Source organism: Lepidochelys kempii, chromosome 3, assembly GCF_965140265.1.
Source record: "Lepidochelys kempii isolate rLepKem1 chromosome 3, rLepKem1.hap2, whole genome shotgun sequence".
Classification (NCBI taxonomy): domain Eukaryota; kingdom Metazoa; phylum Chordata; order Testudines; family Cheloniidae; genus Lepidochelys; species Lepidochelys kempii.
In genome coordinates this window covers 59,316,004-59,329,300 of record NC_133258.1, presented here as the reverse complement: position 1 = coordinate 59,329,300, position 13,297 = coordinate 59,316,004, and positions in this window count along the sequence as shown.

The following is a 13,297-nucleotide window of genomic DNA, read 5'->3' as shown; positions in this document are numbered from 1 at the left end:
GTTCTGGTTCCTAACAGTGAATTCGTATTTATTAAGTGTGACTGACTCTGTTCATTATGGTAAGTACTCTGCTTAAACAGAACTTATCTTGCGTATAAATTGAAAGAAAGAAAGAAAGAAAGAACATAAGAATGGCCCTCCTGGGTCAGACCAAAGGTCCATTTAGCCCAGTATCCTGTCTTCCGACAGTGGCCAGTGCCAGGTGCCCCAGAGGGAATGAACAGAACAGGTAATCGTCAAGTGATCCATCCCGATGCTCATTCCCAGCTGCTGGCAAACAGAGGCTAGGGACACCATTCCTGCCCATCCTGACTTATAGCCATTGATGGACCTATCCTCCATGAATTTATCTAGTTCTTTTTTGAACTCTGTTATATTCTTGACCTTCACAACATCCTCTGGCAAGGAGTTTCACAGGTTAACTGTGCATTGTGTGAAGAAATACTTCCTTGTTGTTTGTTTTAAACCTGCTGCCTATTAATTTCATTTGGTGACCCCTAGTTCTTGTGTTATGAGAAGTAGTAAACACTTCCTTATCTACTTTCTCTACTAGTCATGATTTTATAGACCTCAATCATATCTCCCCTTAGCCATCTCTTTTCCAAGCTGAAAAGTTCCAGTCTTAATATCTACTCAGACAGAAGCCATTCCATAACCCTAATAATTTTTGTTGCCCTTTTCTGAATTTTTCAATTCCAATATATCTTTTTTGAGATGGGGTGACCACATCTGCACACAGTATTCAAGATGTAGGCATATCATGGATTAATAGAGGCAACATGATCTTTTCTGTCCTATTATTTATCCCCTTCTTAATTATTCCCAGCATTCTGTTTGCTTTTTCAACTGCCTCTGCATTGAGTGGATGTTTTCAGAGAACTATGCACAATGACTCCAAGATCTTTCTTGAGTGGTAACGGCTAATTTAGACTCCATCATTTTATATGTATAGTTTGGATTATGCTTTCCAATGTGCATTACTTTGCATTTATCAACATTAAATTTCATCTGCCATTTTGTTGCCCGTTACCCACTTTTGAGAGATCCTTTTGTTGCTCTTTGCAGTTTGCTGGGTCTTAACTCTCTTCAGTAATTTTGTATCATCTGCAAGATTCTGCCACCTCATTATTAACCCCCTTTTCCAGATCATTTATGAATATGTTGAATAGGACTGGTCCCAGAACAGACCCCCAGGGGGACACCACTATCTAACACTCTCTGTTCTGAAAACTGACCATTTTACAGATCCTTTGTTTCCTATCTTTTAACCAGTTACCAGTCCATGAGAGCACTTTCCCTCTTATCCCTTGGCAGCTTACTTTGCATAAGAGCCTTTGGTGAGGGTCCTTGTCAAAGGCTTTCTGAAAATTTAAGTACACTATATCCACTGGATCCCTTGGGTCCACATGCTTGTTGACCACCTCAAAGAACTCTAGTAGATTGGTGAGGCATGATTTCCCTTTATTAAAACCATGTTGACTCTTCCTCAATAAATTATGTTTATCTGTATGTCTGACAATATTGTTCTTTATTATAGTTTCAACCAGTTTGCCCAGTAATGAAGTCAGGCTTACAGGCCTGTATTTGCCAGGATCACCTCTGGAGCCCTTTTTAAAAATTGGTCACATGAGCAATCCTCCAGTCATCTGGTACATAGTTCAGTAAAAAGTGAAAGTGTTTTGAATACAGGAGAAAATGTGAAGTATCTAACTTTTGATTTCTAGTTTAATTGAAGTCTAAGCTAGACCTTACAGTAATTTACAGGAAAAATAAAATTCTGTAAGTTTTGATTGATATCTAACTTTATCTTTGGTCAGAAATGAAGAAAATTTTCAAGTTGGAAGGTTTAATAGGCCATATGTGTAGCATTTTGGTTTTAAAATAACATGTTTAAAGTACCTAAAAACTGAGATAGGAAATTCTACTCCTCCGGCACTATGTGTTTAAAAACAGAAAAAGTATCTTTCCTCTCACTGCTTCACCAAGCTAAGACAGCATCATTGAGCCTGCAAGGGAACACACTATACTTGATTTAACTGGGAATTGGTCCTGCTTTGAGCAGGGGGTTGGACTAGATGACCTTCTGGGGTCCCTTCCAACCCTGATATTCTATGATTCTATATACTTACAGAATGAAAATATATATATGTTTGTTTGTGTGGTGATGGTGGGAGCTCTTTTGGGTTAAATTCACATCTCTGGTTGGTCTCCTTGGTGCTTTTTCTTAAACAACTTATTAAAACCCCATGTTTGTTTATTTCATGAAATTCTGTATCTTTCTGTGTACTTGTCTTGCTCATGTGTATACTTGAAAAGTGTGTTTTCTGCTCATTTCAGCAGCAGTAAGAGATACCAGTTTATTTTATGACTTCTGTAATCTCAGACTGAACAAGGCTGCTTCTAAACTGATCAGGATAAATCAAAGCAGTCAACTGTAAACTACTTGGTTGTTCTTGTCATGTTCACAACTAGTAGCAATACTAGGTTTTTGGTACAGGGTAAAGCAATAAATGAAACTGAAGGAGGAAAGTCCAGCACAGTAATACAGAGTCTGATCTCCATTTTCCAGGTGTAAATCCAGAACAACTCCCCTGACTAATGCAGTTACAGGTGGTTTTATAATAGTAGACACTTATACTTCATTAGTAACCAAAGTCCTAGGTCAGAATTGTTCCCTGTTGTAATAGCACATACACAGATACCTACCGTTACAGAGAATGAATGGTGATGGGTTATGAGCAATGTTAAAGTGAGTGGGGCAGGACTTAACGTCATGGAGATGTGTTTTTTTTAAATGCTATTACTGCTCTACTGCATTTAACAATAGAAGGGCATCATAGAAAATTATCTCTAGTGTATATAATTGCACCAGCAGGACAACCAAACAGCATTTTTGTAGCCAGAATCAGATAAGTGCTGTAGCTGATGGAAAAGAATTGGAATGTACTTGAACAAGGGGCATGTCCTCTTGTTTAAGGAACCTTTCATACTAAAATAACCCAGAAAAGTAACTTTTTATTTGGGGAAAAACTTTTACCCAGTCATTTTTTTTTCCAATTTGTAAAATATCTATTGTTTGCCTATTGGTATAAGCCTTAGGCATGCATTTAAATGACCAACAAGCAAAGGTTTGGGGTTTTTAAACACATTTCTTCCCTCCTGTCCTAAGTGAAACTAAGGTGATTGTGGAATCTGGGTGCCAGTCTACTTCATATTTTGTTTTCAGAGCATTTCTGCCCATCATACATCTCACTATTACCACAGTTGAAATCATGGAGTTTTGGAGTGCTACAGGTAAGCGTGCTACTTTAGACAACTGAAATATGACAAGTCTGTGTCCAGGAGCACTACGTAGAACAGACGTGAGGAAGGAATAGAATAGATTTTCACATTAAGACTTCCAGGGAATTGTCACATGTACACAGCCTGTTGCAATAAGGAGAGACTAGTGAGGAAACAGCAATCCTAATAAACGGGTGTTGAGGGATTTAAAGGAGAGAAGACTGCTGCATGAGGGAGATCAGTGCATGTGAAAAGGGCACACATGAGTGACAAGAGAAGGCTGAAGGATAGAGGAATGGAATTGACAGGAGGAAGAGAGGGAGAGCTGTACCTGCATTGTCTCAATGTAACTGCAAGATGGGGAGCTGACTGAGTGTTAGCACGTGATGGAGCTGCAGCCCAAATCATCCCTTCATTCTCCCCTTCACATGCTGAGGCAGCCTCACATTCACAAACAGGAGCCGTGATGGAAGAGATGCCTGCAGATGCTGAGCTGATCAGTGCCATCCTCTGGGATCACTGTGGTAAGAATAGAACCACTCATCCACAGCTCTGTACATAGCTGCCAGCCTCTTCAGATATAACAACTGAAAGATGTAAAAGCAGCCTTGAGGGCACCTACCATTTCTTCAGGAGATCTAAACAATGAGATCTACATATTCACCTTACTACATGCAGATCTAGCAGATAAAGGTATAACAAGATCCAATGATTGCAAGTTGAAGCCAGACATGTTCAGACTGGAAATAAATTTGCACCTTAACAGTTAAGGTAAATAAACACTGGAACCACTCACCAGGAGTTGTCATGGATTCTTCATCACTGGCAATTTTTATATCCAGATTGGATGTTTTTCTGAAAGATATGCTCTAGTTCAAACAGGAATTTATTCAGGGAAGTCCTATGGCCTGTGTTGTACAGGAGGTCAGGCTAGGTCCCTTCTGGCCTTGTAACTTATGGGGTCCCCCTCACCCCCCATTGCTTCTCTAAACTGTCATACTGGCCATCATTATTCCTTACTATTGCATATTGCTTCAGCAGTCTTTCATTGAGATACAAGTGCCTTATTCTTCCTTTCCCTCATCATGTCCTGATTATGCTGTATATACGTATCAAAGAGATGGAGCTTGTGCTGTATAACTGCTAAAGCGAGTCAGACAAAATTATGCACAAACAGACCCTGATCAGTCAAATCTGACTGCAAAGAAGTCATTTATGTGGTGAGAGTTCATTGTGAGTCAGAACTAAATGTACATTTCCAACATATATTATTGCACAAGCATTCACATGAAACGATGGACAGTCTTGTTTTTCAGACAGTCCTGCTTACTAAAACCTCTTTAGTTTAGCTTTCCTAAAGTCTGTTTGAAGCATAAAACAAAAACATCCCCCAAAAGACAAAAAAACCCTCCAAAATGAAACACATCTTCTGTGATCACTTATTTTTTAAAATGAAACCAAAATAAATCCTTTGTGCTTTTGAATGTACAGTGTGTGTTCAGCAAATGAGTACCTGTCAATATATTTAAAGGTACCAGCTGTCTGTACCATTAAAAAAAAACTTTACCTGTTTGATACTCTGCAGCAAATGGGAATACTTGGATTCACTTCTTACCTCAGGAATGCACAAGGCTGTAGACCCAGCAGGGAGAGGAAACAGTCTGAGGCCTGCTCTCTTCTACCTTGTCTCCCTATTTGTCAAGCCTTGTTTGGGTGATGGCTCATTCCTATGAATAACACAGATATGTTTGCTGTTGGATTAAATCATCATAGGCCTGAATTGGCATGTGTTAGCTAAATGGTTATGTACAATCCAATCTCTTTCTATGAGGATATTTGCAAAGAAGCCTCACAATCAATGCAGCTCCTTTAGAAAACACCACCAAGATAAATTTGAAAATAGTGGCAGCTGGTGCCTTGGGTAGAAGAGTATTTACTGCTCACTGTGGTGCCTTGGTAAAACAATTTATCATCCTGTGGAGTATCAATATTTATATACAGTACATTTTAACAGAAGTTTCATTTGTTACTTGTTACATGCCCAAGGGAATTCAGGAGAAACTGATACTTTCCTTTCTTCAGGTTCCCAAGTCCATCAGTCTGATTTCTCAAAAATGGCAGGATCTTTTTTGTATCTCTTTATAAAGATATATTTTTCTGTCTTGTCTCTGCAATGCACAGAATTTATGTTGTTCTAATATTTAAGTGTAAACTAGCTCATTTAGTGTATTCACAGCTCTGGAATTTTCACTGATGGGATTTTCTGGGAGTGGAGCTGAGCCACCTGCCAGTCCCTGACAAGTCTAATCAGGTTTGCTATATGCCTTAGACATAGAAAACCTCAAGGTGATGACTGGTGGATGTGGAATACCTGAAAAGGAATGATCAGGTAAGAACAAGTTCTTCCATTAAAATTAGAATGAATATATATATATATATATATATATATAATATCCATCAATCATGTCTTTTTGGGGTTTACATACACACTCATAAGGGGCTATAGCAGAAATGACTGTGCAGAAAGACATGGAGATTATAGTTTAAAAAAAAAAACCCAAACAAATGAAGGCTTTCTGGAAGCAATCAGGAATGTTGCAAAACAAAACATGAAAGAGCCAAGGACATAGTAATGTTATAATAGTACATTGCAGAAAATGGAAAGCAGTGTATTTAAATATTGTCTGTAATGGCAGGTTTCAGAGTAACAGCCGTGTTAGTCTGTATTCTCAAAAAGAAAAGGAGTACTTGTGGCACCTTAGACTAACCAATTTATTTGAGCATAAGCTTTCGTGAGCTAAAGTGATCTGTAGCTCACGAAAGCTTATGCTCAAATAAATTGGTTAGTCTCTAAGGTGCCACAAGTACTCCTTTTCTGTCTGTAATGGAAAATTGTCAACTCATATTTCAGTGCCACAGGAGTATTGTTCCCAGTGGTCAAAGATAAATGGTCCCCATGGTTTCTCACTGTAATAAAATGATACTCCTGTTGCAAATAGCCACACTATATAGTAATCTCTTCTCAGAGGCTGTCAGAGGTGTTGTAGCCATTGGATAATGAAAATATAGTTCCCACTGATTGCACAAGGAGTAGGGTGTAAGAAATTAGTCCACAGTAAAAAAATTCTGTAGAAATTTAAGAAGTTTTTGATGGTGTCTTTAACTAAAATAGCTTAATTTACCACAAAGATCCAGAGCGCAGAATGACTAGAGCCTCTCCTGCCATAGTCTCTCTAGCTTGACACCTTGTCTATACTAGTGGGCTACGCCAGCATAGCTACAGCACCATACCTATGTCAGCATAACTGCGGAGTAGACATAGTCTACTCTCATGTAAGGATTTTTCCCAGTTGCTGTAGGAACATCACCTCCCTAGGTCAATGGAAGCATTCTTCTATTGATGTAGCTGTGTCTATACTGGCCCCAGGGGTTAGGCTGGCATAGCTACAGTGCTCAGGGGCACGGATTTTTCACACACTGAAAGACACAGCTACGTTGGCCTAAATTTTAAGTGTAGATCACATTTAAGAATTTCTTGAAGACCTGCAGGAATAAAATGCAGTTAGTAAATAAGACACTTAGGTCCAGATCCTCAAAAGGTATTTATGTTCCTAACTCCCTCTGAAATTAATGGGAGTTAGGTACATAAATAGCTTTGAGATTATGGGCCTGAGTATCTCACATTCTAGATGTGCAAGAGATGTTTCCCACAAGAACAACCACTCATCGCTCCATCAAGGTGCAATTTTAAAAACCTGTATCATATCTTTTGTCCCTTGATAGCAAGCATCCAAACAGGGAGCATGTATGTCATGTCTGTTGCTCTTCCAAAAGAGGATAGTAGAAGAAAGTTAAAATGAGTGAATGTCCATCAACAAGAAAGTCCATTTGTGAGGTCTAACATATTTTTGTAAGTTTGATTTTTTTCAGTGGCTGTTAGTTAATATAAAACTGGTGTAGCAAATGGAGACAGACAAAATTTCATATGAAGTTCTGGTGAAAAGTGGTTTTCAACTCACATAAAATTGATATTGATTAAAAAAATTATTAAAACCCTATTTTCTCACTGTTTTTTCCTTTTCCAGTGAGAGAAAAGGTAAAAGAATGAGAGAAGTTTTTCCCATCTAACCTTTTCAATTTTTAAAAAAACTCAAAAATTTTACATTGAAAAATGAAACGTGAATAATTTTGAAAATTCCAATTTTTTTTTAAAAAATTCACAAAACCTTTTTTTTAAAACCAGCTCTTGTAGTTGAAGTAGCAAGGGCTATTAGTAAACTTCTCTCCACTTTGTTTCTGAGCATACTGATAGCCTTTGTGGAAAGGTGGTTATTGAGTGAGAACTACTGATGATTATGTAAGTCTAGCCACTGTATTACAGCAACATTGCCACTTTCTGAATTAAACCATTATCTTTGTATAATACAATGCTACATTCAAAAGAGTTTGGCTCCAATTCAGGAAGGTATGTAAGTGACAGACCTCAGTCATCATTGGCTCAGATCAAACCAGGGATTTCTGGAGTTTAATGCATGAGCCTCTACTGCCTGAGCTTAAAAGCGTATTCCTCTTAACCAAGCCTATAGCAAGCTCAGTCAATCTCTAGGTGGTCTAGCCACCATTAGAGGGGGACAGAGTGCCACACCAAGCAGGCATGGGTTACATAAGCACATACCTAATGTTAAGCACAGGAGTAATCCCACTGTTAGCCCTGCCATTTACCCCAGCTGAGATTCTGGCTTTTATAGAGCTTGTACTGGATAGAGATTTTTCCTCCCTTTCAGTCTGATGATTATGTAGTTAGTTGACTTGCTGGGAGGATTGTGTTTTGTTCTCCACAGATGGCTGTTTCACAAATTGTCATGATCAAGTAAAGTGAGGTTGCTTATGAATGGGGTGTTTCGCATCATGTGAACTGTTGGAAAAAAGTCTAACTCAAGCAGTTTGTCATCACTCAACAGGTTTGCACCATCACTAGACAGAGTGTTAAATTTATAATCCCCAAGATGAATTTCAGACAATCACAGCCCAGAAAAAGTAAACAAATGACAAGGAAACCCTCATTGACACAGCGTATGCAATAATGTCACCCGTCTTCCATTGACCATTCTCTCAGAAAATGATTAGGTTTAATGACCTTTCCTAAAAGCCCATTGGTTTTATAAACAACTCTCACTTATTCATTCACATAACCATGTCCCGGCACATAAGAATAGGAATTAATAAGAGATGGGAGGGAGCAATAGTGACCTGACTGATGCATTTGTATAGGAAACAGACACAGCATTAGTAGGACTATAGCCCTCCTGAGCCCCCTCATCAGAGTAGGAAGAAAGCTATGGACAGCTTCAGAGGGAAAAGCAAAAGTTTCTAATTGCCTGTTCCTCACAAAAACTGGAACAATAACAAAGAAACTAAGTAGCTAATATAAATGGCTCTTATTTGCTGACCCTGGGGCTAGACCTGCCAACTAGGGAAGAGCCTTAGAGTAAACTCTGGGCTATGGTCCATCTAAAGTTATTGGCTGGATGACTGGTGTGGGATCAGCTAGTGAAGTGCTCACTCCCATGTAAGGATGTCTCTAGGACTTCCTGAGGAAGTTCACTGAAGTAATTCTGAACATTCTGTTCATTCTGTGATAGACACTTCTGTGATAGACACATTCTGTGATAGACACTTATCTGGAGAAGGAGCAGGTGCAAAGTCCTGATCAGGCCTTCTTCAGCAGCTGAAGAAGGGGGTTTCTCTGAAGAACGGTGAGTAGCCTCCATTCCTGTTGAGTACAGGGAGCTTTCATGTGCTGGCAGCTCTGGAGGCTGTTTAGGTTGGCTCAAGCCCTTTTAACTTCAGATTTTTTTTAAAATCAATTTGATTAAAAAACAAAATGCTTCTATGTCAAGGTTCATCATGATGTGAATTTTTACTGTGGATGTCTACCCATTTGGGAATAAACATTTATAATGGAAAGGCTGACACACACACACACAATCAGTCTTATCTATTGCAACAGTATGCTAAACGGAAATACAGTACATAATTAAAACATTTTACTGATCTCTGCTGCTCAGTGGAAAAATTACAAGCTGTGTAGGGATCAGGCCAACATTTTTATCAAGGCTTTCTTAGTGATCTCTTACAAGCAGAGAGACACATTTTGCTAAATAGAGTGTGGGGTACTAGTATGTGCTGTGTGTGTGGTTTGAATGTGTCCCACTGGGACCACTATGCCACAGATCTACAGGGCAGTGCAGAAGTACCGGAGTATATTTTTTCACTTGGGCCAAAACATTCAGAAATGGGGGCCTAAACTTAGACCTGTAAATCTGTATTTAAGTATTTAAATAAATGGTCTGATTTTCAGAAGTGCTGAGCACACAGCAGCTCCTATTGATTTTGATCAGGTAAGTAATACAAAAGTTCCTATGACAAGAAGTTCTTGGTAAAACAGAATCAGGAACCATAATCAGCATTTGGATTTGCTAATTTCTGGAGATAGCATGCATACTCCGATTGGACTGCTTCACATGGGGAAAGTGACAAGGCAAGAGCAGCCTTCTCTGATATTACTTTATTAGTTAATAGTTACAAATAAATTCTATTAAAAACATATATGATCCCACAGCAGAGACATTATCCACTGAAGAATTATTGGGGAGAAAACCTTAATACAGTGCTCTTTAAAAGTGGAGTGAAGTTTGGGATACCTGTGTGAGAGACCTTTACCTCTGTGTTGCTGTTCAAATCTAGTCCAGGTTGGTAGTGACTGGAACTCACTATCATCTGATGGCTGCTTGGTCTACTTGAAATAAATGTGCTAGGCTCATGCCAGTTTCCAGTAAGCAGACGTTTACATTACAAAATCACTACAACAATTGGAACCAACTGGCATGCTTGATAGCAGTCTTGGCCCAGAGAAAAGGGATGGAATAGGTCTTATGGAATAACAAACAAACAAAAAAATCCTATCTCCTCTTTGGGCTAGGTCTGAGGTACTGAGAAGAGGATGCACTGAAGCTTGCACTGCTGTTGTCAGAACTGTAGACATTCTGTAGATAAACAGAGCACCCCATTCTCCTGGAGGTTAATCCAGCACCTTACCTATGCACTAATATCCATTTATTAATAACTCATGTCCACTCCCCATTAGTATTTTGTTAAAGTATCTGCTAGAGATAAAAGTACTGGGGAAGTTCCCAGCTGCTGCCTTAGCTTCTCTGGGAATGTGAGGGTTGGTTCCTGCTTCTTTCCAAAAAGAGAGATGACTGACTATCACTTCCTCTTCTGATACTTCAGGACAATAGAAAAGGGAATTTTTAGCATAATGGTGTGAAATCTATTTGCAAACGGGAGATACTGAGGCACTAGAAAGAAACTATTATGTGTAAAGCAGGGGTAGGCAACCTATGGCAAAGACGGCACGCAAACTGATTTTCAGTGGCACTCACAGTGCCCAGGTCCTGGCCACGAGCCCGGGGGCTCTGCATTTTAAATTTAATTTTAAATGAAGCTTCTTAAACATTTAAAAAGCCTTATTTACTTTACATACAACAATAGTTTAGTTATATATTATAGACTTATAGAAAGAGACAGTCTAAAAACATTAAAATGTATTACTGGCACGTGAAACCTTAGAATCATAGCATATCAGGGTTGGAAGGGACCTCAGGAGGTCATCTAGTCCAACCCCCTGCTCAAAGCAGGACCGATACCCGACAATCATCCCAGCCAGGGCTTTGTCAAGCCTGACCTTAAGAACTTCTAGGGAAGGAGATTCCACCACCTCCCTAGGTAACGCATTCCAGTGTTTCACCACCCTCTTAGTGAAAAAGTTTTTCCTAATATCCAATCTAAACCTCCCCCACTGCAACAGTCTAGAGCCATCCTCTTTGGAACCCCCTTTCAGGTTGAAAGCAGCTATCAAATCCCCCCTCATTCTTCTCTTCTGCAGGCTAAACAATCCCAGTTCCCTCAGCCTCTCCTCATAAGTCATGTGTTCCAGACCCCTAATCATTTTTGTTGCCCTTCGCTGGACTCTCTCCAATTTATCCACATCCTTCTTGTAGTGTGGGGCCCAAAACTGGACACAGTACTCCAGATGAGGCCTCACCAATGTTGAATAGAGGGGAACGATCACGTCCCTCGATCTGCTGGCAATGCCCCTACATATACATCCCAAAATGCCATTGGCCTTCTTGGCAACAAGGGCACACTGTTAACTCATATCCAACTTCTCGTCCACTGTAACCCCTAGGTCCTGTTCTGCAGAACTGCTGCCTAGCCATTCTGTCCCTAGTCTGTAGCGGTGCATTGGATTCTTTTGTCCTAAGTGCAGGACTCTGCACTTGTCCTTGTTGAACCTCATCAGATTTCTTTTGGACCAATCCTCCAATTTGTCTAGGGCCCTCTGTATCCTATCCCTGCCCTCCAGCGTATCTGCCACTCCTCCCAGTTTAGTGTCATCTGCAAACTTGCTGAGGGTGCAATCCACACCATCCTCCAGATCATTTATGAAGATATTGAACAAAACCGGCCCCAGGACCGACCCCTGGGGCACTCCACTTGATACCAGCTGCTAACTAGACATGGAGCCATTGATCTCTACCCGTTGAGCCCGACAATCTAGCCAGCTTTCTATCCACCTTATAGTCCATTCATGCAGCCCATACTTCTTTAACTTGCTGGCAAGAATACTGTGGGAGACAGTGTCAAAAGCTTTGCTACAGTTAAGGAACAACACATCCACTGCTTTCCCTTCATCCACAGAGCCAGTTATCTCGTAATAGAAGGCAATTAGATTAGTCAGGCACGACTTGGTGAATCTATGCTGACTGTTCCTGATCACTTTCCTCTCCTCTAAGTGCTTCAGAATTGATTCCTTGAGGACCTGCTCCATGATTTTTCCAGGGACTGAAGTGAGACTGACTGGCCTGTAGTTCCCAGGATCCTCCTTCTTCCTTTTTTTAAAGATGGGCACTGAGCATTAGCCTTTTTCCAGTCATTGGGGACCTCCCCCGATCGCCATGAGTTTTCAAAGATAATGGCCAATGGCTCTGCAATCACATCCGCCAACTCCTTTAGCACTCTGGGATGCAACGCATCCGGCCCCATGGACTTGTGCTCGTCCAGCACCTTAAATTAGAGTGAATAAATGAAGACTCAGCACACCACTTCTGAAAGGTTGCCAACCGCTGGTGTGAAGGATACAGGTATGAGAGAGGGCACAAGAAGAGTTCATTTTATCATTAAGCTTCCTCCCCCTCAATTGTTTACACAGTAGAGTAGTTCTAATATTAGTAATGCAGGATGGCAAGTTTATTTTTTTAAGGATAATTGATGTGGCATTTTCAAGTGACTGGGCTGCTGATGTAATGCCAACAGACCCCAGTCACTGCCGGGCAGGATTGAACCGGGGACCTCTGGAGCTTAGTGCATGAGCCTCTACTGCATGAGCTAAAAGTCAACTAGCTGGTAGCTAAGACTGTAGAGGCAACTCATTAATCTCTCTCTCGTGGTCTTGGTGCCACTGGATGGCACACAACACCACACCCAGAAGGTGTGTGGGTTACACTGACACCTGCGTGTAATGACAGACAGTACTTTTATATTAAGTAGCTCAGCTCATGTCTGATCCTATATTCCTTGTTCACTCAAAACTCATAGAGGTCCATAGGAATTTTAGATATGCAAGGAATGCAGATTAGAATCTGATTGCTGTTCAGTAAGGCTGCATAGTAGTAACTGAGGGCATGGTATGAAGATAAGGGAGTTGCACAGGTATTATTGAGGACATAATTAGGCCAGCAGGCTTGTTATTATTGGTGATGATATATTAAAAGAAAAGACTCTAGCTTGACCCTCAGATCCCAGGCTAAGTTTGCAGAGCTGCAAGTTAGGAAAAAAAAAATTTTTACTTTGAAACTAAGAAAATTTTATATGGAATCATTGAGAGACGCAGGCTTCTCCAATGCCACTTATACAAAGTCACTTTTCAAAGTAGAATTGCAAAATTTAAAAA